Below are 27,628 nucleotides of genomic sequence, written 5' to 3'. Positions count from 1 at the left end.
ACAGACCTTTGTTCTGCGGCGGTCGTAGCCGTGCCCGGGCACCGACCGGTGATACAAAGGGTACAAGCTTCCTTCTGCCTGGTGCTCGGCTTCTTTAGGGTGTAATGCTAGGGAAATTGGTCTTGGACCCCACCTTCAGTATAAAAGAAGAATACCTTGTGCATGGCGCTCTTTGGCCTGAGATGCCCTTGCGCCGCAAAAATTCATCGTCATAATCATATGAATGTAAACATAGCTGCGTCCATTGCTTTCGCTAATGACAGATTCTATACCCTCTCCTCCCGTGCTGCCAGCCTTGAGGACAGCTCCTGCTCAGGGCCAGTCGGTGGACGAGGATGCAGCGGTGGTCGCGGGTCTGTCAGCGCACGAACCGCCACCCGTGCCAGCTGTCGCAGGCGAAGAGAGCACGGCCGTTGACGACGACCAGTTCTACCCGTCGCCGGGGAATCCCGATTTGGTGACGAGCTACACGGACGAGTTCACCGTGGCGCCACCCGATGTAGAAGAGACTGCCACGTCTGAGCAGCCGCCGCCGACAGTGGAGGCCTCGAGGCCAACTGTTGGCGTTGCCAAGAACGATAGCCTTCCGGCAGGGTTCAATGTCACTACGGGGTGACGCAAAGTGGCACGAAGGCAATATATTAGAAAAAAAATATCTATTTTTTGTATTATATGTTATCGTTAAATTTGCATTGTCACATTAAAGCGACGTCTAAAGGAAGAATCATTCTGCGACACCTGAAAATATGTTAGGGAAAAGTGCACACCTTGTGAGGTTCTTGTTTATTTGTGCAACAATTTGGGTTCAATCGTTCAACGGTCGGCTTTTTGGGGAGACAACTGTTAAAGGTTGTGGGATTGGCTTATAAGATAGGAATGATATGCATTCGTGTTTGTCCCACTATACTTGTCCCTCTCGCGGCGCCTCACGTCAATTACTCTCACCTACTGTGCATAAAAAGGTCATGGCAGACGGAAAAGCTGTGGCAGCCATTCATAGGCGGCGTGAAGTCGCAAGTGTCGATTGCCGACTGTAATCCTGGCGTCCTCCCTGTACACATATGTTTGCTCGCACTAGTGTTACGAACTAACTAGAAACCCGACGTGAGGAATCGCACTCGTTTAGCGCACGTAATCGGTTTTTCGGTAGCGCGCTGCATAGTGTGAGAGTCGGAAGACATGTTTACGTGTACATATCTCCGTTGCGCGCCTTCAATCAAAGCATTTAATGGCTTCGGAAGCATGCATAGGTGACAACGCTGCCACGCCCGTTACTATTCGCAGCTTATTTCATGCTGTGAGGGCGACTCACGTATGCCCAGCTTGGATTCACATCAGTAACTAGGGTCCCCTGTTGGTAGAGGCGGTAACCAACACGTAACTGAATGGAAGCATTCATACAAGTAATTTTCATGTAGCTAAATACTTCGGCGAGATTCTGCGCGAAAGCTGTGATTGTCTTGTCCCCATCTTCTGCGGCGCTGCAAAAGCTGACTTCTAAAATTCTCTCTGCTTCTCTCTGAGTACAGGCCACCTGCTTCCAAAAGCCGTAGGAAACGAATGGAATGTACCAAACGCTCGAAATTCCCGCGGTGATTATGAGCGTTAAGCACCACGCAGAGCGTTGTGGAAGCCGCGCAAACTAGAGGCATTTTTCCACGTTTCCTTGGCACGTGTGCCGCCTCACAGCTAATTTGAAATTAAAATATTGAGCCTATGGCGCAGTTGTGGGGACTTGTCTTTCCACAGCTCAGCGCCTCGTCACAATCTTCGCGGCACACATTGCCTTTGGCAAGCATGGGACGCGCTGCAACACACGTGCGCGATAACATCGCGGTTGAAAAATGGCCACTCTCCTACAACCCTCACAGTGCGCCAGGTAATGTATAATTCAGCAACATATGTTGCCAGCGATTTGTGCTTCGCCGACAACATTACACACCCCTTTGAGACATCCTCGCGTCTCCAGGGATCTTTAATATGACGCAGTGCTGCAGAAGCTTTTGAACAAAGATAATACTTTCTTTTGCTACTAATGTGGTTTGGGAAGCGGCTGAATTTTACGACATGCCGCCATAAACGCGCAGCAAACAGCAGCATGTTGCAGACAATGCATAGCGGGTGCACGCTTATCGGAATCGATGTCGGACTTCCTTTTGTGCCGGGTCGCCGCTGCTACGAAGACAAGGTGCACACAGCAAAAGTGGAGGAGGCACTTAAGCTCCGCCTTAAGGGTATGACGCGATAGCCTCGTGGGTTAATTTCCATATATGCAGAAAGTCATTCTCTACTTTACATTCATAAATCCCTGGAAGTCCTCACCCCCCTATTAGCTCAATGGTGCAGCGGTTAAGTGATGCGCCATTGCCCTGCGATGACAGGTGCTCCCAGGGGTGGTCCCTCTGCGACCTAGGTTGCTCTTCCCGAACGACCAATCATTAACCTCCACGTACCCAGTGGGCAGTTTGCTCCCTACCCCGTGGGCAAGTTTTAATGACGCCGCAAGAGTACGTGACCTAGATAGGCGGCCCATCTGCCTCCAAGGATGCTCTCTGAGGACCACCTTCCCGAGCCATGCCCATGATTTTTCGCTCACAACGCCGACAATGCCGCCTAAAGATTTTCTTCGAAATGGGGCCTTTAATGCTATTGCGTTAAAGACTAATAAAAAACACATCTTCACGAAAATAAACTTTGGTTCACGAAACTGTGATAAGGGCGTCCAGAAATGTTGCCAGAACACAGTGCTGTTGTTTGAAAGGGGAAAAATCATGTAATAAATAGTTGTCCCACAGTATCAGTTTATATTTAACGGAGGTTCATTTTTGGTTATCAGATATGGGTAATTTATCGGGGTGAACAGTTCATACTGGAATACTACGTTTCATTGCCCCTTTAAGTCTTCATCTTCCAAAAGCTTCAGACAAAGGTGCTCTCGACAGAATGCGAATAACAGCAGTGACGTTATTCAGCCTTGTCTACAAACCAGCACGCATCCGAAGCAACAATAAAATATTTTTTGGCCCCCGACGTGAGGCACAGCCTTAACAGTGCACTGAAGAGGATTTTAAGGCGAAAGCCTTTAATGGCTTAAACTCGAGCGTCCGGTGTAACGCTATCTTCCACGAATAACGCCAATGGTAGCATCAGATAGAGGGGACACGCCAAGTTTGATGACTGTAGAATGATTAGATAATTAATTATAGCCAATTATAAAACAGAAAACGATCAAATGCGTCGATATAGCCTGGACGTCGATATAGCGACGGGAGAGGGTGGCGTTACACCCGAGGTCGTCATATTAACCTCGCGCGCTGCTGGCTCCAACTGCGTGCCAGCCGCAGAAAAGGAGGCCAGAGATGCAAACCGCAAGGGCCAACAACGTAGCCCCCAATTCTTGGCCAATCCCTCTATGTGGGCATGTGCCATTCTATGAGGGTAACAACAATAACGTCGTCTAGACCGAAAGTGTGGTAAGGTAGAAGATGCTTTTGGGAGTATCAGCATCATGAGGTAATTTTAAATATTTAAGCACTCTGCACCACCGACAAATTTCACATTTCTATAAAATTATCCAGAGATTTCTCCTATGCCTCAAGCTTTGAGCATGATGGCCTTAGTTGCCTATGCGCCATAAAACCCAACACAACACAACTCTCTAGCTGTAGGCAGAATAGTAAATAATAACATTCAAAACAGCATAATCTACACAGATTCGCTTAACGTGACGACGGCAATACATTGCAGATATGCAAGCGAACCGTTACTGAGAAACATATTACACAACATAGAAAAAGCCAGAACACAGGGTGTCAGTGGCAACGACGAGCCAATGCTTTCCAGACAAAGACTTCAGAAAAGGGCCAAGGAGGACCATGCCCACTTGGTGAAAAGGAATCTTCGGTGTATCGAGGACGTGAAGAAATTCGGCTGGTTTCAACGGAGTTGACTTCCGACGTTATCAGTCACGGCATGTTTTTCTGTAGGCCCGCACCGATCGGGTAACCTGGACCGACTTACTCCGAGATGGCCGGCGGAGGGTGCATCACGACAGGCACTCAAACTCTGGCCGCAGTTGTGATGGTACGACAAGCAGGAACGCTTCTTTGTTGCTGGCAAAGTTGCGCTTGTAGAGAACACCAGATTGTATAGTGAAGGTGTGGAGCCCACGACGAAAAGCACGCGGGATGCGAGCGTCGACGCCTTCGAGGTAATCGAGGAGCCGCGCGAACTCTGAGTCCGCCCGCTGAAGCTGCGCTATGTGGGTGGTACTAACAGCGCACTGGAAAGGAAAATATCAGTCTCCTGTTGACGGTTAATTCGCAGGCGTGCCAATTGCCGCCCTTCCTTAGCAAGCTAAATGAAGGTATCTACGTCGATGTCAGCGTTAGAGTCGCAGTGGGCGTCATCGGGCAACATAGCATCCAACAGAGTGGTCACTTGCCGACCGATGAGAAGCTGAAAGGAGGTCAGACGCGTTGTCTCCCGTAGGGCGGTGTTGTACGCAAACGTTACGTACGGCAGAATGGTGCCCCCAGTTCGATGCTTGACGTCAACATACATAGAAAGCATGTCGGCTAGTGTGCGGTTGAGTCGCTCTACACCAACCCGTTTGTCTGTGTGTGATAGGCCGTAGCACGTCGATGGCTGGTTTGCGTTAGAGTCATCACGGACTCTGTTAAGCGTGCAGCGAAAGCTGTTCCCTGGTCAATAACGACAACGACGGGGGCTCCATGACGTAGGACAATATTGTGAACGAAGAACTGCGCCACTTCAGCAGCAGTGCCTTTGACAAGGGATGTGGTCTCAGCTTACTGTGTCAGATAGTCGGTGGCAACAACGATCCAACGTTTTCCAGATGAAGAATTCGGAAAAGGGCCACGGAGTCCCATGCCCACTTGGAGAAAGGGGACTTCAGTGGATCGAGGGGGTGAAGAGATTAGGCTAGATTCAACGGAGGAGACATCCGGCAATGGCAGGCACAGCATGTTTTTACGTAGGCCCGCACAGATGAGAGTAACCTGTGCCAATAATACTTTGTTTAATCCACATGAGTGTACGACTTACTCCGCGATGGCCGGCGGAGGGTCATCGTGACAGGCGCTCAAAATCTCTGGCCGCAACTGCGATGGTATGACAAGTAGGAACGCTTATTTATTGCTGACGAAGTTGCGCTTGTAGATAATACCAGATTGTAAAGTGAAGGTGTGGAGCCCACGACGAAAAACACGTGGGATGCGAGCGTCGACGCCTTCGAGGTAACCGATGAGCGCCGTGAACTCCGATTCCGTCCACTGAAGCTGCGCCGTATTGGTGGTACTATCATTGCCCAGGAAAAGAAAATCATCAGCGGGTTCTTCTTGACCGATTGTAATAGGCGCGCACGACAAACAGTCCGCATCGTGATGCTTAGGGCCCGACTTGCAGACTACTGTTAAGTCGTATTCTTTCAAGCGTAAGCTCCATCTAGCCAAGCATTCTGAGGGGTCTTTGAGGCTCGCCAGCCAGCATAAGGTGGGACGGTCACTTACCACACGAAAGGGTCGCCCATAGAGGAACGGTCGGAACTTGCTGATGGTCCATATCACTTTCTCTTTCGTAGAATATTTGGTCTCGGAACGCGTAAGTGTTCGGCTGGCATACTTGATGACCCGTTCGGCACCATCTTGCCAATGGATCAATACCGCACCAAGGCCAGCATTGCTGGCATCAGTGTGGATATCCGTGGCAGCGTGCTCATCGAAATGGGCGAGTATCGGAGTACGCTGTAGACGGCTGCGAAGCTCGACAAATGCAGCCTCTTGGTCGCTTCCCCACACAAAGGGCTTGACGTCGTGAGTCAGTGAGTTTAACGGCTCGGGGATTCGCGAGAAATTTTGAACAAAGCGCCGATAATACGAGCACAGACCCAAAAACCACCGAACGGCTTTCTTGTCAGTTGGGCGTGAAAAACCTGAGATGGCAGCGGTCTTGTCAGGACCCGGACGAACACGTTGTGCGCTGACAACGCGACCAAAAAAGCGAAGTTCCTCGAAGCCAAAATTTCCCCTCAGGGCGGTGTCTGCAGCTTGCAGGTGTTGGTGAGTGGCGACACCACGGCTTCCCGAGCATCCCCAGGGACATCCCCGCAAGGGGATGATGGTGAACAGTGCATCACCACGGAACCGAGCACCCGCGCCTAGCCGTGCGTGGCATTGCCGTGTCCGGGTAAAAGGGGCTCCTGGTGGTTGAGCCGATGCCGAGCGTTTGAACCTTTAAGGCCCCTCGGCGGAGGGGTAACACCACTTTGGCCCCAGCTTCCTGTAGACAGCACCTCCGGCTGACCCGACCGGGGGAAATCGGCAGTCGCCTTTTTCTATCTTCCCCTTAATTTTTCACTTTCCTATCTTCCTTCTCAAAACATGCCTGTCTTCTCCTCTCTTATTTATTTTTTCCTTCTTTCTGGTGGAAAGGATTAAGTACGAACTGCCCTGAGTTGTGCCATATTTGGTTATACTTGAGGTGCACAGCTGGCGTTAGCAGGACTTGCTTGCAAGTTCCTGTCCCGTCCCCTCGTTGGGCTCCATGGGCGGCTGACATCATGACCGAACATTAAACGCACTTTATGGCTCCACCTTCCTCACAAAATGATCGCATTCTGAGGAGAGTGCGTACCGAAGACATAACTGCCTAGTGTTTCCAAAAACAAAATAACATTTCCCTATGTATCACGTTGTGCATAGTGGAGATGCAGAGTAACCAGCCAGAAAAATGTCTCCATTCGTTGTTTCCAAATCACTCACAGACGTGCTGGGCCTTGGCTTCAAGGTGACGAATTTAGCCAGTGGCGACCTCCTGCTCCAAATCCGAAAAAAAGCACATTACTCAAAACTCCCAACCTAAGTGTCCTTCGGAGACATCCGTGTAACCGTAACTACCCAGCGTTCACCAAACTGAGTAAAGGGGGTGATATCTGAGCATTATTTCCTGAACCTTTCTGAAGAAGAGATGTTGGAGGGTCTGAAAGACCAGAACGCCACCGAATTCCATCGTATCAAAATCCGAAAAAACGACAAGGAAATACCAACAAAATACATAGTCCTGACCTTTGCCTCCAGCCAACTTCCCTAAACCATAGAAGTAGGATATCTTAAAAAAAAAATATAAATCTATACATCCCAAATCCCAGACGCTGCTTCAAATGTCAAAGATTTCGCCATGGCTCACAGACCTGTCGTGGCCGCCAAAAATGTGCCAAATGTTCGTCAAACAATCATGAATCTGTAGACTGCAATGTCTCACCACTGTGAGCGAACTCCGAAGGAGATCACCCCGCGTACTCGAGGTCGTGTCCGACCTGGAAGAGAGAGAAGGAAAAAAATGATATCAAAGGAAACATAACTTATGAAGTAGCACGAAAAATACTCCCCTCAGCATTCCAGTTCACAGCAAAATAAAAACCAAATTTCGCCGATGTGGTGCGCAGGGGCGACACACCACACAAGGCTTCGGCCACTGCCCAGGCAAAGCCTGAGGCAGGACCACCCCCGCCCCCGGCAGACGCAGCGATGGCTGCCCTGCCACCTCTGAACAAGGAGCTGCCGGCCTCTCAGTCGGCCGCCCGCAAGGCTTCCCCCAGTCGGGAGAAGTCCACAAACCGTACACCCGCGGGTTCACCGCGGAAGTCCACAGCCTCTAGTGAGGCGATGGACATAACTCAGAACTCGCCTTTGCTGCAGCAGAGGCACAGCTCCTTGGAGCGGAAAAGAAAAAAGACCCCAGTAATGGCACCCCCAAAACCGGTATCCTAAGTTTTAACTACGCGCGTCAAACATGCCGTTCCTTATACAGTGGAACTGCCGAGGATTAATGAATAACTACGGTGACATAAAAAAGCTTTTAAACCCAATGTCTCTGCTGGCTTTATGCTTACAGGGTACCAACTTAAGTCCAAAACAAAAAAAAATATTTTAAACAAGTATAATGTCTTTCGGTGTGACTGAAAGCAAGCAAGCTAGCTGTCTGGAGATGTTGCTATTGTCATCCAGAATTGAGTAGCAACGCGCGAGATCAAACATAAAACCAAATACGAAGCCGTCGCAGTCACCATCCTTCATTTTAAAATACTCACAATATGTATCATATATCTTCAGCCACACCTAAGAGTAACGAAGGAACTAGACACCGCAGCGGACACGGGACAGAGAAAGAAGACGACACAGGGCGGTACTTGCAACTAAAATTTTATTTGAAACTTCATGGCTTTATGAAGACAGAGGCACGTGTGATCCTACAATCAAGAAAAAAGGGGGAATGGAAAGCAACAGATAACAAGACCTAACTGACAACAATGCACATGAAAGATATGCGAGTCACAATCTACAGAAATCAAAGTTTAAAACGTTATGCAATGCTCATCATGCGAGTCACAATCTACAGATATCAGAAGTGTTAAAAACCGTCGACCGCATGTGGAAGCATGAAACCGCAAGACAAAGGAAGAAAAGAAAGTCAAAAGGAAGCAGCCCAACCTGTTACCTGTCAAGGAAACCCAGTTCTTTTTGGACGATGGAAACCGAAGGCGAACTAACGCATTCATCCGGTAGCGAGCGCAAGATGGCAATGGCCTCCATAATCTCTCTCTCAAGCTGCCCTTTCCTTCTTCCAACAATCGGGGTCTGGCTAAACTGAGGCCAACAACCCCGACACTTACGGCAATGAACGGGCAGATTGGAACCCCCCGCCTCCCCCAAGGAACGCGCATGTTCTCTCAAGCGATCATTTACGCACCTACCGGTTTGTCGAATATAAAAACGCCCACAACTGAGGGGGATCTTGTAGATTACCCCTGTTACACATGCGACACGCTTATTTTCTTCCAAATGTTTCTTGCCGCAAGTTCCTCGAATCGAGTCCCCCTTTCCCACTAGATTGCATAATCTAGAGAGCTTACAGGGTGCCGAAAATACAATGTCGATGCCATATTTGCCTGAAATCTTTTTGAGATTATGTGAAACCCTGTGCAGGTAGGGAATGACTTCCACTTTTTTCTGGCCGGCTGGTTCTTGGGAAGCAACTCCTTTTTTCTTCTTACGGAGCTTATTGGCCACTGTTTCAGCCACCGTGGTTAACAAAAACCTCGGGTACCCTGCCTTTTCCAGCCGCTCTACTTGAACGGAAGAACTAGACTTCAACATATGAGTGCATGATTTTAAAACTCCGGATCTAAAACAGGAGGAGGCAATACCCCGCTTTACCACCTTGGAGCGGGAGGAATCAAAAGGCAGCAATGCTTTCTTTGACCAAGGTTGGAAGTCCCAGCACACATGATCAATTCTGTTAAAAGATAACTTTAAATCCAGGAACTGAATGGATCCGTTTTGTGGAAGTTCTAGAGTGAATGTGAGAAATTGTGAACAGTTTGAGAATACACTTAAGATCTTGCTAGCTACTTCTGTCAAAGAGTCATGAGAAGAAAGTTTCATAATAAAAAAAAGGTCGTCTACATATCTGAAGATCTTTGCTATGAAAGGTTGGGTTAGCTTGAGCTCGAGCACTCGACCTAGACGCGCAAGAAAGATTTCACACAGCACTGGCGCGACACTGGAACCTATACAAATTCCTTTTTTTCTGCACATACAATTTCTCGCCAAAGGAAACAAAAGTAGAATCAAGATAAAAACCGAGCAGCTCCATAAAATAATCCGGCGACACACCACAGGTATTCTGGAATCCAACCACGCCGGCAACGTCAATCAGTTCTCTTACTGCACCGAAAAGTTCATCGTGCGAAATCAAGTAAAACAACTCTTCCACGTCGACGGACAACGCACAGTTGGCACTTGGAACACCAGAAGTCAATGCTGCAACCAAGGTGTCAGACCCAGCTATCTTGAAAGGATCTTCAGGCTTTAGTTGTCCCAAATGTGATTTAAGGAACTTGCTGCCTTGGGCCTGCCAGCTTCCTCTTTCTGTAACAATAGCCCTGAATGTGCACAGATCTTTATGCGTCTTTGCCGTGAAGAAGATGCTCAGAACGTTCAAATCACATCCCAGCACCTGTTTTGATAGCTTTTGTAGGTTGAGTTTATCTAAAAGAGCCACTGCCCTGCTCTTAACTTTGGAAGGTTTTTGAGAAACAGGCTTAAAGTTCTTACTCACGGCACAGATGGCTTTTTCTTGAAATAGGCGCTGCGGAAGTACGGTGAAGCCACCTTCCTTGTCAGCCTGGACAAGAGCGAGGTCATTATACCGGAAGTAGCAGGCAACTTCACGTAGAACTTTTGAGCTACCAGACTTCTTGGTAAAATTCTTTCCCAAACTTTCGACGCTTTCTAAAAGGCAGGGTGTCCTCTCCTCAACCGGAGCCTTGTTGGCCACTCTGTGCACGGACGCTAGAAGGTCATACTTGTCCACCGACGGTTCCAAGCTGTACTTGGGGCCATGCTGTAATACGGCCTCCACTTCTGCAGGAACATTCACGTTGCCGAGGAAGGTAACTGGAACAACGCCCACTTCTATCCCTTTGCCTTTCCTTGGGAGCTGGTGGCGCAAGCGGTTCCAAAGGAAATCTGTCGACTGCTGCGTTGTGCGCCCAAAGTCCTGCCATCGCCTCCAACCAGACGATCCAAGAGCAAAGCTTTCGAAGCACACATTTCGAAGCCAAGCGTTGAAGAATCCCACCTGCCTCCAGCGTTCTGTTTTTGGCCAATGATGAAAGCGTTAGTTTGCCTTCGGTTTCCATCCTCCAAAAAGAAGTAGGTTTCCTTGACAGGTAACAGGTTGGGCTGCTTCCTTTTGACGTTCTTTTCTTCCTTTGTCTTGTGGTTTTCATGCTTCCACATGCGGTCGACGGTTTTAAACACTTCAAATATCTGTAGATTGTGACTCGCATATCTTTCATGTGCATTCTTGTCAGTTAGGTCTTGTTATCTGTTGCTTTTCATTCCCCCTTTTTTCTCGATTGTAGGATCACAGGTGCCTCTGTCTTTATAAAGCCATAAAGTTTGAAATAAAATTTTAGTTGCAAGTACCGCCCTGTGTCGTCTTCTTTCTGTGTCCCGTGTAAGTAATAAAGTTTGCTTCTAAACCCCGGCAAAGATACATACTGCTCTCTGTGAACGGGAAAAATGAGTTCCATAGTTTTGTCTTTTAGTTCACTATCTCTTTTGTAATTTTAAATGCGATGTAATAACCTCAGCGGCAGCGATCACCTCCCTGTATTAATAAGCCTAACATCCCCAACGCAAGTCACCACGACGGTGGAAGTTGCATTTGGCCGACTGGGTACTTTTTTTAGAGAAAGGGCCAGCTTAGATATAGTAGTTTCAGATGATCTCAGCATAGCCGAACTGAATAAAGCTATCACAAACTGTATTTTTACCGCTGCATGCCTCGAAATTCCTCGGTCATGTGGAGTAGTAAAGCAGAATCTTAAAATTTGGTATACACAAGAATGCCGAGACGCAAAAAAGAAACAAAACAAAGGTTTTGGAATTTTCCGTACGTACCCAACGCAGGAGAATTTCACTAAGTTCAAAAAGGTCAGATCAAATACTCGATATATTCGCCGTAATGCAGAAAAAACTTCATGGCAAGGTTACGTGTCCTCAATAAACAGCTCAATAACGTCAAAACAAATGTGGGAGATGGTATAAAAGATAAATAGCAGTTACTCCCCAATCACAGTTCCGTTTCTATCAAACCCTGGCATACAGACAAATTTAGAATAGGCAGATATTTTAGGCGAACATTTTTCTGCAGTTTCCAATTCATTTCAATTCACAGAATCATTCCTCAAATACAAAAACACAGCTTAAAGACTGATACTGCCGACAAGTGGCGGCACAAATGAACCCTGTAATAACTTACAATTCAAGAAATTAATAAACTACTGTCCGCTGGTAAGCAAACTGCACCTAGCACAGATGAAATACATTATCAAATGTTAGCTCCTCTCTCTGAACCTGCTGTGGAGGCACATTTAATTTTTTTAGCGAAGTTTGGGTATCGCGGAGACTTCCCGAAGCCTGGAAGATGGTCAATATTGATCCATTACTGAAACCCGGAAAGCCCTCTACCCATCCCTGCAGCTATAGGCCCATAGCTCTGACTAGCTGTCTAGCGAAATCCTTTGAAAGTGTATTGAATATCATACTAACATTCGTGTTAGAAGACCGGGAGCTTCTGGATTTCCATCAATGCGGTTTTAAAAGAGCTTCCTGAACCCCCGACCACCTCGTTCGTCTTGAAAATACTGTTCGTGAGACTTTTATACACAGACAGCACTGTTTAGTGGTCTTCTTTGATTTTAAGAAAGCATATGACACAACGTGGAGGTTTGGGATTATTCAAGACCTGGCTGCACTGGGCATCCGCGCCAGTATGTTGAACTGCCTTAAATATTTTTTGTCTAAACGCACATTTCATGTCCGCCTAGGCTCAACCTTTTCAAGGAATTTTGTCCAAGAAAACGGAGTACCTCAAGGATGTATTTTGAGCACAACACTTTTTACTGTAAAAATGAATTCTATGAAGAAAATCATCTCAAGGTGCGTTATGTATTCTATGTAGATCACCTGCAGATAGCTTGCACATCCTCGAATACATCAACATGCGAACGACAGATAAAACTAACAATAAATAAACTGGCAATATGGGCAGACCCAAATGGCTTCCGTTTTTCTCCACAGAAATCGGTGCCCATTCTTTTCTAAGTCAGACAAAACATGCAGATAGATCCCACCCTACACCTGAACGAAATAGACTTACCCGTGATAAAAGAACATAAAAATCTAGGTATTACATGCGACAGAAATCTCACCTTCCTGCCTTACATAAATGCGTTTAAAAAGAAAGCTTCTCGATCCCTGAACATACTTCAAGTGCTGTCGAGAAAACACGGGGGAGTCGGTAGGACATGTCTATCACAAATATACCGCTCAGTAGTACGCTCTACCCTATATTACGGATGTATAGTGTATGGGTCAGCGAGACCATTGTACCTTAAGCGGCTACATCCAGTACATAATTTAAGTTTGCGTCTCTCCAGTTGTGCATACACGAGATCACCCATAAATAGTCTCACTGTAGAAGCAAATTAAACATAGCTTACAGATTGATTAGCCATGCTCACATGCTCATACTTTATCAAAATCCGTTCACTGCATAAGCATCTATGTTACCCTATCGCTACAAAATGCCTTTCTAGAACACTCTGCACCAAAAAGCCCAAGCTACTCGGCCACTCCTCTTGCGATTTGAAGAGATGTGGCGGAACGTCGGTATACTAGACATATTGCCAAACATTGCCCGAAGGCGAGATCCACTGCCGCCATGGCAAAATTTACCTGAAATCTGTGATTTCACTCTTACACAGTTCCGTAACAAAACAAATTCCGCAACAACATAAACTACAAGAATTCTTCACACTTGAGGAAAAGTACAGTACTGTCGCAGCTTTTCATACTGATGGTTCAAAAACAGATGCATACGTTGGAAGCGCGGTTGTACAGAGAAATTGGAATAAAATAGTAATACTAACACGGTGCGCTTCCGTCTTCACTGCGCAATGTAACGTCATCCGGGCAGCCATAGAAAAAATAGTGAACCAGAACTTCGGAAACTGTATTATTTACACAGACTCACTGAATGTGCTCACAGCCCTTCATTCCTGAAATGCAGTAACCCCCTGCTTGGCCACCTCATACAGAACATAACAGCCGTAGCTCAAGGGCAGAACTTAAGACTTTGCTGGATACCAAGTCATGTCGGCATAAACATTGCTTTATCTATATATACAGAGAGGTGCTTGGGGAGAGGCCCCTAGTTGGTCTCGCCCCATACAATAGAAGGCGGAGTCCCTCATTCCGGGACCCCGTTGGTCTGACCGCTGCGCAGGTCCGCCCAACCAGGGCCTATTGGGCTGATAGTTGCTGGCAGCCGAGCAGAGCCGCCTCCCAGTCCTCTCGGGTAGGGGAACGGGTTATGGGGGAGGGGGAGAACTGGATTTTGCTTGCATGTCCAAACCATCTAAAAGGTGTTTGCCACGTTCCCAGAGAAAGAGCAGCGGCAGTCAAAAGAAGAGTCAAATTGCTTGAGAACCGCCGGATAAAGCACGGTGTCTGTGAAGAGCCGAAGGAGTGTTCGTTCGCCAGCTTTACCCAGTCCCTTCATAGGAACTGGGTAGCGCCGGTGTTCGGCGCGATAGTGTTCTGTAAAATCTTAAAAAGAAATAAGAGGGCTGTGATCTGGGTTAAGGCCCTCCCAAGAAGCGCCTGGTGCCCGGAAAGTGAGTGCGCGGGCTGCCTCATGGGCGGCTTCCTTACCTGGCATGCCTTGGTGGCGGGACTCATATGATTGAGCGATGAGTTGAGGAAGAATTTGGAGAGCAAGTATAGTGATCCAACCGAACTCGATATGCTCCGCGAAAGTCTCTGAGGATGAATTTGGAGTCGGCATGGAAATCTGCGAATTCGATCGCTACCTTCTCCGCATGAGTTGATCTGGGTGCTCTGAACGAGAGGCCGTCTGCTTGTTTTTCCTCATGTATGACTGCAGCCGTGCATCATTTCCCCCTGGAGTGGTAGGGGCCTGCAATGTCGACGTAGAAGACGTGTTTCTTTGAGCCATAGTGGCGGCCGGCCAGTATGGTCCTCCTTGTTCATCTTAGTCGGCAAAGGTCGAATATAGAGGGCGCGTCTCCCCAGTTCGGGCACTAGAACCCGTTCCATCGTATGATGGTCATGTTTGATACGTATCTGGTCCAAGCGGCGGCGACCGGATACTGTCTGAGCGAGAAGCGTGTATTGGTTAACGAGTTGCGCCTCGCGAAGTTCCCGATAGGTGTTCACCACCTCCAACGCGATTAGTCGCGAAATGGAAGTGGAGATTGGGAGGTCGAGGACTCTTCAAAATTTTCCGGAGTACAACCTACAAGAAATCTTCGTCAGGTTTCCATAAGCGGAGGAAAGATGTCGAGTAAAATACTCGACTAGTTACGAAGGCATGGGCGAGCCGCACCTCATTGTTATTTCGCTACCCTCCTCGCTTGTTGGAAACGCGGCGAACCATTCGGCCCACCTGGTCGCCGACTTTTCGGATTTTGGCAAGGGTTGTGTCTGTCTTGCGATGCTGAATAATGAAGATACCGAGCGTTCGGAGCTCCGGCGCTTCACGGATGGGGCCGCTGGCGAGAGAAAGCTCAACGGAGATTTTGCATTTCGGAGAATGTCAAATATGCACAAATTCAGATTTCGACCGAGAGCACTGGAGGCTGCAGTGCGTAGCACAGTGGTCTACTATGCTCGCCGCTGCTTGCAGGCATTCCTCCATCTCTCCTATGTTTCTCGTAGTAGCACAGATGGTACGTGATGTTATCGGCGTACAGTGCATGCTGAACACCGCCGACACCCGCCAGCTGTGCAAGGAGGTGCACCATGGCAATGTTAGAAAAGCGGGGACAACACAGCGCCTTGTGGTGTACCCCATTTTCCCATCTCAAGCGGCTATATTGGCTATTAGAAGTGCCTTCCCAAGGTTTTCATAGCCGAAGCACGGTGTGACAGACCGACGGACCACGTGGCCGTCGTGCACTCCGCACTGCGAGAACTAACTTCCAGCGGATCGCCAGTCTCCGCCTCGGCTGCTAACGAGGCCCGTCGCTGTCTTACTTCGAAAACTTTCGCTCGACGCCGAGCCAGGCGAAGCTCCCGCCCTTCGTTCCTTTCGGCTGGCCGTTTAGCGCGTTTACGCTCCCTATCGACTGCTAAATCCCTAGCACGGTTAGCAACGGCGACCGTGTGATCAGACTCGGCCAGACGTCTGCGGGTACCCACTCTCGAGGACGTCGGCTCCGGCGCACTTGCTTCGTCCACAGTGAGACACTGGATAAACAGCGCGCAGAGGCCGCGACGACGGCGGAGCGCGCGAGTGCAGCTGCTGCGAATCAAGGTGCGTCTCGTGGTTACTTACGCAACTCCGCAGTCTTTCGAGGAAGAGTCATGGCAGCTAAGTTGCGTAACCACTCCCCCCCCCCCCCCCCTGATCGGGCGGTACTGAAGCAAATGGTGCACCGCACCGCACCGCTACGAGCATGGTCAGGAGAATGCCCTTCTTCTTGCTGCAGGCCTTCCTGCTGTCGCAACTCTTGCCGATGTTATCCTGCCTTGGCTGCAACGTCACCACTGATGCGGGAATTTGCGAAGAGCCCGGCTGGAATCAGCATGAAAGCATCGTTCGACCGTCATCGCCTTTTCCAGCTCTTGACCGGATCTTCGCCTGGCAACCCCAGGCCACTATCTGCGCGGGTGCACTACTACAAAGCCACCCACCCTTCACGGACCACTTGGGGCACCGCACCGCTACGAGCATGGTCACGAGAATGCCCTTCTTCTTGCTGCAGGCCTTCCTGCTGTCGCAACTCTTGCCGATGTTATCCTGCCTTGGCTGCAACGTCACCACTGATGCGGGAATTTGCGAAGAGCCCGGCTGGAATCAGCATGAAAGCATCGTTCGACCGTCATCGCCTTTTCCAGCTCTTGACCGGATCTTCGCCTGGCAACCCCAGGCCACTATCTGCGCGGGTGCACTACTACAAAGCCACCCACCCTTCACGGACCACTTGGGGCACCGCACCGCTACGAGCATGGTCACGAGAATGCCCTTCTTCTTGCTGCAGGTTGGTTATTTGCCATGCGCATCTTGTACTCGCTCTAGCGATCCATGCTTATTTGCGGTGTCGTGCCCCTCAGACACAGTCAAGCGTTGCCAAGCGTTTTTGTGTCGATGCTTACTTTCCCTCGCCGTACATGCTCACTTTGTCTCCTTGCTTCTTATCCTGTCAGGCGACATCGAGTTAAATCCTGGTCCTCCTCCGTCTCTTGATTCTATTGCTGAAAGTTTGTCACGCTTAGAACTTGCACAAAATTCCGTTCTGTCTGAACTTGCAGTGATTCGTGCTTCCCAGTCGAATTTCCAAAGCTTGGTCAGTAGCCTCTCATCGCGCGTCGATGCACTCGAAAAAATTGTCGCAACAAGTCAGTGCAACGATGTCAGTCCAACGCCTAATTCAAACCCGGCTATTCACAACCTTTCATCTGAAATTCGAATCCTCAAAGAAAACTCTGACGACTCGGAAAACCGACTTCGCCGAAATAATCTGCTGTTCTTCGGACTACCTGATACGGCGGATGAAACATGGGAACAATCTGAAACGGTCGTGATTTCTTTCTGCATAGATAAGTTAAGCACATCAATCGATTCCGCCAACACTGAAAGAGCGCATCGCTTAGGCCGCTTCGAGCAAGGGAAACAACGGCCAATAATGGTCAAATTCTCGCATTTTCAAGATAAATGCAAAATCCTTTCTGCTGGCCCTAAGCTCAAAGAAACTGACTTTTCAATCCGTGAAGATTTTTCAGTGCGCGTGCGTACAGCTCAAAAGAAACTTCGTGCGTTCGGCAAGGAAAGTGGTTTAAAATACAAAGTAAGATATGACAGGTTAACCATGGGCGATAAGCAGTTCGTCTACGATGCGGATACAGATTCCGTGGTAGAGCATCGGTCATAGCGGTCACTGTCTGTTTCAAGGCTCCCCTCCCACCATCAGCCACTTTTGCCTCCGTCACCTTCACATGTTTGTGAAACTATGGCTTTTGTTTTAGCAAACATTCGTAGCTATCTTCCGAAGAGAGAGTCAGTGGAAGCCTTTCTTGACGATCACGGCACCGATATTGCCATATTTACAGAATCGTGGCTCTCCGATAATATCTCAGACGAGGAACTGCTTGACAACAATAAACCGTTTTTCATCTACAGACGTGATAGGGCCTCGCGCAGGGGTGGGGGTGTTTTAGTCTTTATTAAAACCAGTCTTAATTCTTCTCTTCTCATGACTCATCCCTGCCAGGAAATTCTTTGTATCAGAATTACCCTTTCCACAAGCACATGCATAGTTATTGCATGTTATCGCCCTCCTGACAGTGACAGTTCCTTTATTGCCGATTTTTACTCGGTTCTGCTCGTTCTTATTACCCGTTTTCCTAAAGCCAATTACATCCTCTGCGGTGACTTTGATTTCCCTGACATCGATTGGGGAAACTTGAGCACATCTTCTCGTCAAGCGAAAGATTTCCTTGACGTTGTCATGACATTTAACCTCACCCAAGCAGTAAACTTCCCTACACGTGGCAGTAACACCCTTGACTTAGTCTTTGCATCTAGCCCCGAACTCATCCAATACATATCGAGCACTGACGATTTCAGTGACCACAACACAGTTATTTTCAACCTATCACTCCCGTTTCCCCAACGGCAGCGCTCTGTTAAGTTCATTCGCGATTATAAAAGGGGAGACTTCGCCTGTATCAACTCGGAGCTTGAGAACTTTTTTCTTCATTTCAAGCAGTCTGCATCTAATAGGTCTGTCGAAGAAAACTGGCTAACTTTCAAAAACAAACTTTCAAATCTGGTCGAAACCTATGTTCCGCTGATATGCATTCGCGGTGACTCCAACAAGCCCTGGTACTCTGACTCCTTAAGGAGGCTTTCTCAAAAGAAAAAGCGTCTTTTTCGTGAAGCTAACAGAACTGCACTGGCTTATAAATGGACAAAATATTTCTCGTGCCTGCAGGATTACACGCGTCTCCTAAGGTGTACAAAAAGAAAGTTTTTCCACAATGATCTGTATGGCATTCTACTAACAAACCCAAAGAAATTCTGGCGGATGTTATCACCCAAATCAGGCAACACTCATTGCATTACCCTTTTGTATCCTGATGGTTCACAGGTGCCTCCAGAACTTCGATCTGACGTCATGAACTCTTATTTTACATCAGTCTTCACACATGAACCTGCCTGGAATACATCACACAAAGATTTTTTAAACTTTTCTGCGATGGCACCTATCAACATCACTACTGCTGGCATTTGTGCTCTGATAGACAAACTAAAGTTATCCAGTGCTGCCGGGCCTGACAACCTCACTGCCAAAATATTAAAAGCTACAAAAAATGTATCTTCTCATTTTCTAAAAATAATCTTTGATCAATCTCTTGCGAACAGTTCCATACCTAGTGACTGGAAAATTAACAAAGTCATTCCTGTGTTCAAGGCTGGCAGCCGGAGCGACCCGTCGAATTATCGTCCTATTTCATTAACTTGCATACCATGTAAATTTCTTGAGCATATTATATACTCGCATATTGCATCCCACCTCAATTCCAACACCTTTTTCTTCAAAAATCAGCATGGCTTTCGTCACGGCTATTCTTGTGAATCACAGTTATTTGAGTTTACCATGGACCTTCACTTAAACCTTGATTCTTTGTTCCAAACCGATGTCATCTATCTTGATTTTTCCAAAGCATTCGACCGTGTCCCACATCAACGTCTTATGTTCAAACTTTCAGGTCTTCACCTTCACCCACTTGTTTTAGACTGGATTCACAATTTTCTCACAGCTCGCTCTCAGTTCACCGTAATAGGCGGACTTCCTTCAAATTCTACTTCCGTCTCCTCCGGAGTACCACAGGGGTCTGTGTTGGGTCCGCTTCTCTTCTTAATATTTATTAACGACCTCCCACACAACATCTCATCCACCATCCGTCTTTTCGCAGATGACTGCCTTATCTACCGCCGTATAAATACTAAAGACGATCAAGCTGCCCTCCAAAACGATCTGAAGCTCATCGAAAATTGGTGCTCTTTGTGGATGATGGAACTGAACATTATGAAGTGCAGTTTTATGCAAATTTCTCGGAAACACTCCAATTTAACTTATCCTTACTCTTTATTTTCTGAGGACCTATTGCAAGTTGAATCTTATCGTTACCTTGGCATCACAATCAATAGCAAATTAACTTGGGTTGATCATATTACAAAAATCACGGCCGACGCTTCACGTACACTTGGTTTTATTAGAAGATCACTTCCCTCTTCCCCCGCTAACATACGTAAACTGGCATATGAAACTTTTGTCCGCAGTAGGCTGGAGTATGCATCCGCGATCTGGAGTCCTCATCAGTCCTACCTAATTAACATGCTCGAAGCCGTCCAGAACCGTGCAGCACGCTTCATATCGTCAACATACGACTTTCATTCCAGCGTAAGTTCCATTAAATCTTCACTTGACCTCACTTCCTTAGCTCTCAGACGAAAAGTTGCGCGCCTTTGCTTGTTCCATAAGTTATACTTCAATTTCCCCTATCTCCGTGGTTCCCTCATATCTCCTCCCTTTCGTACATCGCGCCGCCTTTTTAATTCAAATAGCGTCCAACGACTTCATGGCTCGACCAATGCTTTCAACAAGTCCTTCTTTCCGACCGCAATTGAAGAATGGAACCTTCTGCCCGACTCACTAACAAATGTGCACGATGCGACAAGGTTTAAGGCGATGTTGTTAGATCACCTGGGTTGACATTTTTTTTTCCCCTAACCTCTCGCCGACGTGTGTGGTGCTTGTGGCCTAAAGGCATTTTTTACATGCACCGTTCTAACTATTCGCGTTCCTTGCTTCTCTTTATGTTCCTATAATGCATTGTTATATTTTTGTGACCTTTGTTTTTCCACATCAACCTTGTATACGCTCCCCCCTTATGTAATACCCCGACAGGGGCCTTTAAGGGACAATAAATGATGATGATGATGATGATGATGATACCATTCTACGCACAAACACGCCGCCGCAAATGTGCGACGACGTCGTTCGCGCCGCCCATAGTCGTCAAAGAAAGCAGTCACATTTGACAATAATGCCCCAAACCCAACTGCAGCTTGTCCGCCTCCACCAAAAACCGTACCAAATCAGGGGAGCCCGGCGCTTGGTGAAGCTGGACTTGCTGCCTCAGATGCAACTTGGCCACCATTGCCAAAGCCTTCTACGCCTACTGCGTCAGGGATGTTGGCGCACTCAGGGCAGTGTGCAGCGCCTACGACTGATCCAGCCAACAGGCACGATCAAGGCCATGGCACGAATATGCAAGTGCTTGCAATGCTCACGACACTAATGAATGCAATGCGTGCTCTGCTTTCCAGCCTACGCACGCCAGCAGCACATAGCGCACTTCAAGTACTGGACGCGCTACATCCAGTTCTTGCGGCTCTACAGTAGACGGCATCATGGCTCCTTCGCACCTGTCTTTTCAAAAGAAAGTCCAGCAAGATTTCATTTTGCAATAGAATGCTCGTGGGCTCCAGTCCCGGATTTCCGATTTACGGCACTACGTCTACGAGAATCACTTCCCCATTCTTGTGATTTGTGAACCGAAGACCCCGGCAATTTTGCGAATATCCGGTTACGAGGCATTTTCATCACCCACGTGCAACAGATCCAGCAAAGTCATCGTCTACATTCGACGAGAAATTACATATGTGCAACATTCGGTTCCTCCGAACGAAGACAATCGGTACGTTTGCCTGACAGTGAAAAGCCGTGACCTGACGTTTACGCTGCTGGCGGCGTACTTGGCGCCATCAAGTCGTTTCGACGCCAGAAGGTTGAGTGGTTTGATGGCAGCTACACCTGCTCCATGGGTTATTATGGGTGACTTCAAGGCTCATCACACAATGTGGGGAGGCGTTAGGATGGACGTTAGGGGAAGACAGCTTGTGTCCTTCTCCTCTGACCATGACCTCCAGTGCCTGAATGACGGAAGCCCGACCTATATACTAGGGGTGACTTATAGCAGCTGCTTGGACTTGACTTTCGTTTCAAAGTGCCTTAACAACAGCGTCCCGTGGTTTTCGGATGTTCAAGCCCATGGCAGCGACCATATCCCAACCTATCTGATTATTAACGGCCATTCCACATTTTCCCCAGCCACGTGTAGGCAGCGCATTGACTGGACAGGTTTTATTTATTTATTGGTACGTACTGTCAATCCCATATGGGATTATAACAGGAAGGGCATAAGTTGAACAGTCTAATAAATAAGCACAATAAGGCAAGCAAGCATACCACAAAGGTAAACACTCAGCGTTGTGAGGGTAAGATGTTTAACAAGAACTCAAGAATAGAAGTAAAAGTGTATAAACTTTCAAATGGACGGAACAGACAACAGTAATCCATAAGTAATCAATTACTTATGGAGGCTGCTTGCGCAGAGGGCTTCTCTACCGGTCTTGAGCAAAAAATTAAGGAGGCCATGGAACACGCCACCTGCCCCTTTAACCCTGTCGCTAACTGCACCGATTTTGACTTCGAATTGCAGCGGTTGCGATCACAACGGCGCAGGGCAGAGAGCACATACCGACGCACAACGTCGCGCCTAGACCTAATTGATGCTAGGCGCATACAGAAGAAGATTCAGCGCAGAATTCAGGCACAGCAAACACAACGGTGGAGGACATTTTGCCAAACACTTGATCCACGGAAGCCTTTGTCAAGCGTTAGGAGTGTAATTCGGGGACTTCGCACGTACCCTCAACAGCGCTACCCGTTCAAATCCGTAGCGCTCCACCAAAGGCGCAGTGTGGTTGGGGTAGCTGAAGATTTCTGCGCAAGAATAACAGGCCCTCCGAATCCAGGCGCAACGCTGCACTGCAACAATGTTCCACCCTCACGGGATTCTTGGATGGATGCACTATTCTCCAAGGAAGAACTTGCTGCTGCGCTGGCTTGTTGTAGAAGGTCATCATCAGCAGGGCCCGATGGTGTGAGTACTCCGCCCTTGTCAACCTTGGCCAAGAAACTCGACGGGCTCTTTTGGACACTTATAACAAGTCATGGACTGCTGGCATAGTTCCTCATGATTGGAAGACCAGTCGTCTGGTGCCACTTCTTTAGCCGGGGAAATCCCCGCTCGACCTTTCATCATACCGTCCAATTGCACTCGCCAGCTGCGTCGGCAAAGTGATGGAAAGAATGCTGCTCACACGCGTCGAATGGTACTTGGAGCGATATCAGATTTATCCAACCTTCATGTCTGGGTTCCGACGGGGCCGCTCTTCTATCGACAACGTCGTTGACCTTGTAACGTCGGTGCACCACAGCAAAAGTACGAAATGATTGACCGTGGCATTGTTTTTGGATATCAAGGGCGCGTACGACAACGTAACGCATCAGGCCATTTTGGACGCAATGGAAGCTGCTGAGATCGGAGGCCGCACGTTCAGCTGGATACGCAGCTATTTATCAGAGAGGTCGTTTTTTGACCTGACTGCTGATGGACCAGCGTCCTTACACCGAAATTTGCGCGGAGTCCCTCAGGGTGGAGTGCTGAGCCCACTTCTCTTCAACCTTGCTCTCATCGGCCTGGTCGACGTATTGCCACAATCTGCTCAGATCTCGGTATATGCAGACTACATCTGTATTTGGGCATCAGGGGTGACCCGTCCTCAAGTTCGTGCAAGACTTCAAAAGGCGGCATCGATATTGACATCTTATCTTCGCTAGCAGGGCCTGAACATTTCGACCGAAAAGTGTTCACTTGTGGCGTTCACACGCAAAATAATGTCACGCTACACCATTCGCATTAATGGTGAAGCCATTCCCTCTGAGAGGAGCCACAGATTCCTTGGTGTTGTTATCGACAGGAACCTCTCGTGGAGTCCACATGTCTACGACATGAGAAAGAGACTAATTGCGATTATCCACGTCCTCTCCTTCCTCGGGGGAGAGTCCTGGGGCGCATCAGTGCGCTCTATGCTGCAACTGTACCGTTCCCTATTTCTGGGCTACATGCGGTACAGTCTTCCGATATTTTGTTCCATTAGAAAGACATATATCAAGACTCTTCAAAATGTGCAAGCGCAAGCTCTGCGTATCTGCCTTGGACTGCCTAAATGTGCATCAACAGCAGCAACTGTTCTTGTTGCCCGGGAACATACTGTTACTACATACATTGCTGTTGACACCATGAGAACACATATTCGGCACCTCACACGGGTTCCCTGTCATTACCTCGCAACACTCCCAATAATTAGGCCGCGTACTGCATTCGCCAAAGTCATTAAAGCTCCTCGCGCATATCTTCCATCCCTGCGTCAAGACCGTGCTCACCCTTATGGAGTCTTCATGAACCTCGCGTTCACCTCTATATTCCTGGAATTACGAAGAAAGCTGGTGTATCACTACCCGCTCTCAAACAACTGACATTGAATCACCTGCATTCTTACCACAGTCACCGCATACATGTTTACACAGATGGATCAGTTCACTCGACCAGTTCTGCGGGGTCGATGGTGATACCGGCCAGATCCATCTTCATGAAAGTGAAGACGACCTATCCAACATCTTCAAATGATGCGGAACTCGCAGCCTTACAGGCTGCGGTAGAGTTCATCAGTCAGGAACCTCCACATGACTGGACGGTTTTCACAGACTCTAAAGCAGCCCTTCAAGCCCTGCAAGCTGCGCTACGCCGCGGGTCGCAGGAACAACTTGTTGCTTAGATCCGTCTACTGTACTACGGCACCATTTTCAAAGGTCATGACATCATTTTTCAATGGCTGCCATGACACTGTGGTATTAACGGTAATCACCAGGCCGATGCGGCTGCACGTTCGGCTCACAACGACGGACTTCCAGTGAGGATCCCAATATCAAGAAATGACGCAGCGTGTGGGCTTCGCCCGTTGGCGCTGGAGCTCACACATTTAGCGTGTAACACAGGAGAGTTTTGCAACCTCCGCCTCAAGGCACTGGACCCTGGACTGCGCCTTCGTCTTCCACGTAACTTAGCACGTCGCGACGCAATATTGTTATGCCGTTTTTGGATCGGCGTTGCTTTTACCAACCGCTATGCTTTCCGGATGGGGATGGCCGACAGTCCTGCCTGTGAAAGCTCCGGTTGTGAGGAGACCATCGCTCATCTGCTCTGTGAGTGCCCTGCATTTGCGAGTGCTAGACATACACTGTGTTGTGCCCTGGACCGCCTCGATCCTCGCCCATTAACAGAGCAAAAGATCCTCGGACCGTGGCCACAGCAGTCGACTGCCCTCAAGGCATACAAGGCACTCTTTGCCTACTTGAAAGCGACTGGATTGAGTCACAAATTGCATCAGCGTTCTGCGTGTGTGTGTTTATGCGTTTTTCCCTTCTTTCTTCCTCCTTTTAGCCCCTTAATCTCTCTTCCTCAGTGCAGGGTAGCCAACCGGAACCCCTTTCTGGTTAGCTTCCCTATCTATCTATCTATCTATCTATCTATCTATCTATCTATCTATCTATCTATCTATCTATCTATCTATCTATCTATCTATCTATCTATCTATCTATCTATCTATCTATCTATCTATCTATCTATCTATCTATCTATCTATCTATCTATCTATCTATCTATCTATCTATCTATCTATCTATCTATCTATCTATCTATCTATCTATCTATCTATCTATCTATCTATCTATCTATCTATCTATCTATCTATCTATCTATCTATCTATCTATCTATCTATCTATCTATCTATCTATCTATCTATCTATCTATCTATCTATCTATCTATCTATCTATCTATCTATCTATCTATCTATCTATCTATCTATCTATCTATCTATCTATCTATCTATCTATCTATCTATCTATCTATCTATCTATCTATCTATCTATCTATCTATCTATCTATCTATCTATCTATCTATCTATCTATCTATCTATCTATCTATCTATCTATCTATCTATCTATCTATCTATCTATCTATCTATCTATCTATCTATCTATCTATCTATCTATCTATCTATCTATCTATCTATCTATCTATCTATCTATCTATCTATCTATCTATCTATCTATCTATCTATCTATCTATCTATCTATCTATCTATCTATCTATCTATCTATCTATCTATCTATCTATCTATCTATCTATCTATCTATCTATCTATCTATCTATCTATCTATCTATCTATCTATCTATCTATCTATCTATCTATCTATCTATCTATCTATCTATCTATCTATCTATCTATCTATCTATCTATCTATCTATCTATCTATCTATCTATCTATCTATCTATCTATCTATCTATCTATCTATCTATCTATCTATCTATCTATCTATCTATCTATCTATCTATCTATCTATCTATCTATCTATCTATCTATCTATCTATCTATCTATCTATCTATCTATCTATCTATCTATCTATCTATCTATCTATCTATCTATCTATCTATCTATCTATCTATCTATCTATCTATCTATCTATCTATCTATCTATCTATCTATCTATCTATCTATCTATCTATCTATCTATCTATCTATCTATCTATCTATCTATCTATCTATCTATCTATCTATCTATCTATCTATCTATCTATCTATCTATCTATCTATCTATCTATCTATCTATCTATCTATCTATCTATCTATCTATCTATCTATCTATCTATCTATCTATCTATCTATCTATCTATCTATCTATCTATCTATCTATCTATCTATCTATCTATCTATCTATCTATCTATCTATCTATCTATCTATCTATCTATCTATCTATCTATCTATCTATCTATCTATCTATCTATCTATCTATCTATCTATCTATCTATCTATCTATCTATCTATCTATCTATCTATCTATCTATCTATCTATCTATCTATCTATCTATCTATCTATCTATCTATCTATCTATCTATCTATCTATCTATCTATCTATCTATCTATCTATCTATCTATCTATCTATCTATCTATCTATCTATCTATCTATCTATCTATCTATCTATCTATCTATCTATCTATCTATCTATCTATCTATCTATCTATCTATCTATCTATCTATCTATCTATCTATCTATCTATCTATCTATCTATCTATCTATCTATCTATCTATCTATCTATCTATCTATCTATCTATCTATCTATCTATCTATCTATCTATCTATCTATCTATCTATCTATCTATCTATCTATCTATCTATCTATCTATCTATCTATCTATCTATCTATCTATCTATCTATCTATCTATCTATCTATCTATCTATCTATCTATCTATCTATCTATCTATCTATCTATCTATCTATCTATCTATCTATCTATCTATCTATCTATCTATCTATCTATCTATCTATCTATCTATCTATCTATCTATCTATCTATCTATCTATCTATCTATCTATCTATCTATCTATCTATCTATCTATCTATCTATCTATCTATCTATCTATCTATCTATCTATCTATCTATCTATCTATCTATCTATCTATCTATCTATCTATCTATCTATCTATCTATCTATCTATCTATCTATCTATCTATCTATCTATCTATCTATCTATCTATCTATCTATCTATCTATCTATCTATCTATCTATCTATCTATCTATCTATCTATCTATCTATCTATCTATCTATCTATCTATCTATCTATCTATCTATCTATCTATCTATCTATCTATCTATCTATCTATCTATCTATCTATCTATCTATCTATCTATCTATCTATCTATCTATCTATCTATCTATCTATCTATCTATCTATCTATCTATCTATCTATCTATCTATCTATCTATCTATCTATCTATCTATCTATCTATCTATCTATCTATCTATCTATCTATCTATCTATCTATCTATCTATCTATCTATCTATCTATCTATCTATCTATCTATCTATCTATCTATCTATCTATCTATCTATCTATCTATCTATCTATCTATCTATCTATCTATCTATCTATCTATCTATCTATCTATCTATCTAT

This window comes from Amblyomma americanum, chromosome 11, assembly GCF_052857255.1.
Source record: "Amblyomma americanum isolate KBUSLIRL-KWMA chromosome 11, ASM5285725v1, whole genome shotgun sequence".
Classification (NCBI taxonomy): domain Eukaryota; kingdom Metazoa; phylum Arthropoda; class Arachnida; order Ixodida; family Ixodidae; genus Amblyomma; species Amblyomma americanum.
The sequence above is the reverse complement of the archived record's forward strand: the minus strand, read 5'-3'. Positions refer to the sequence as shown.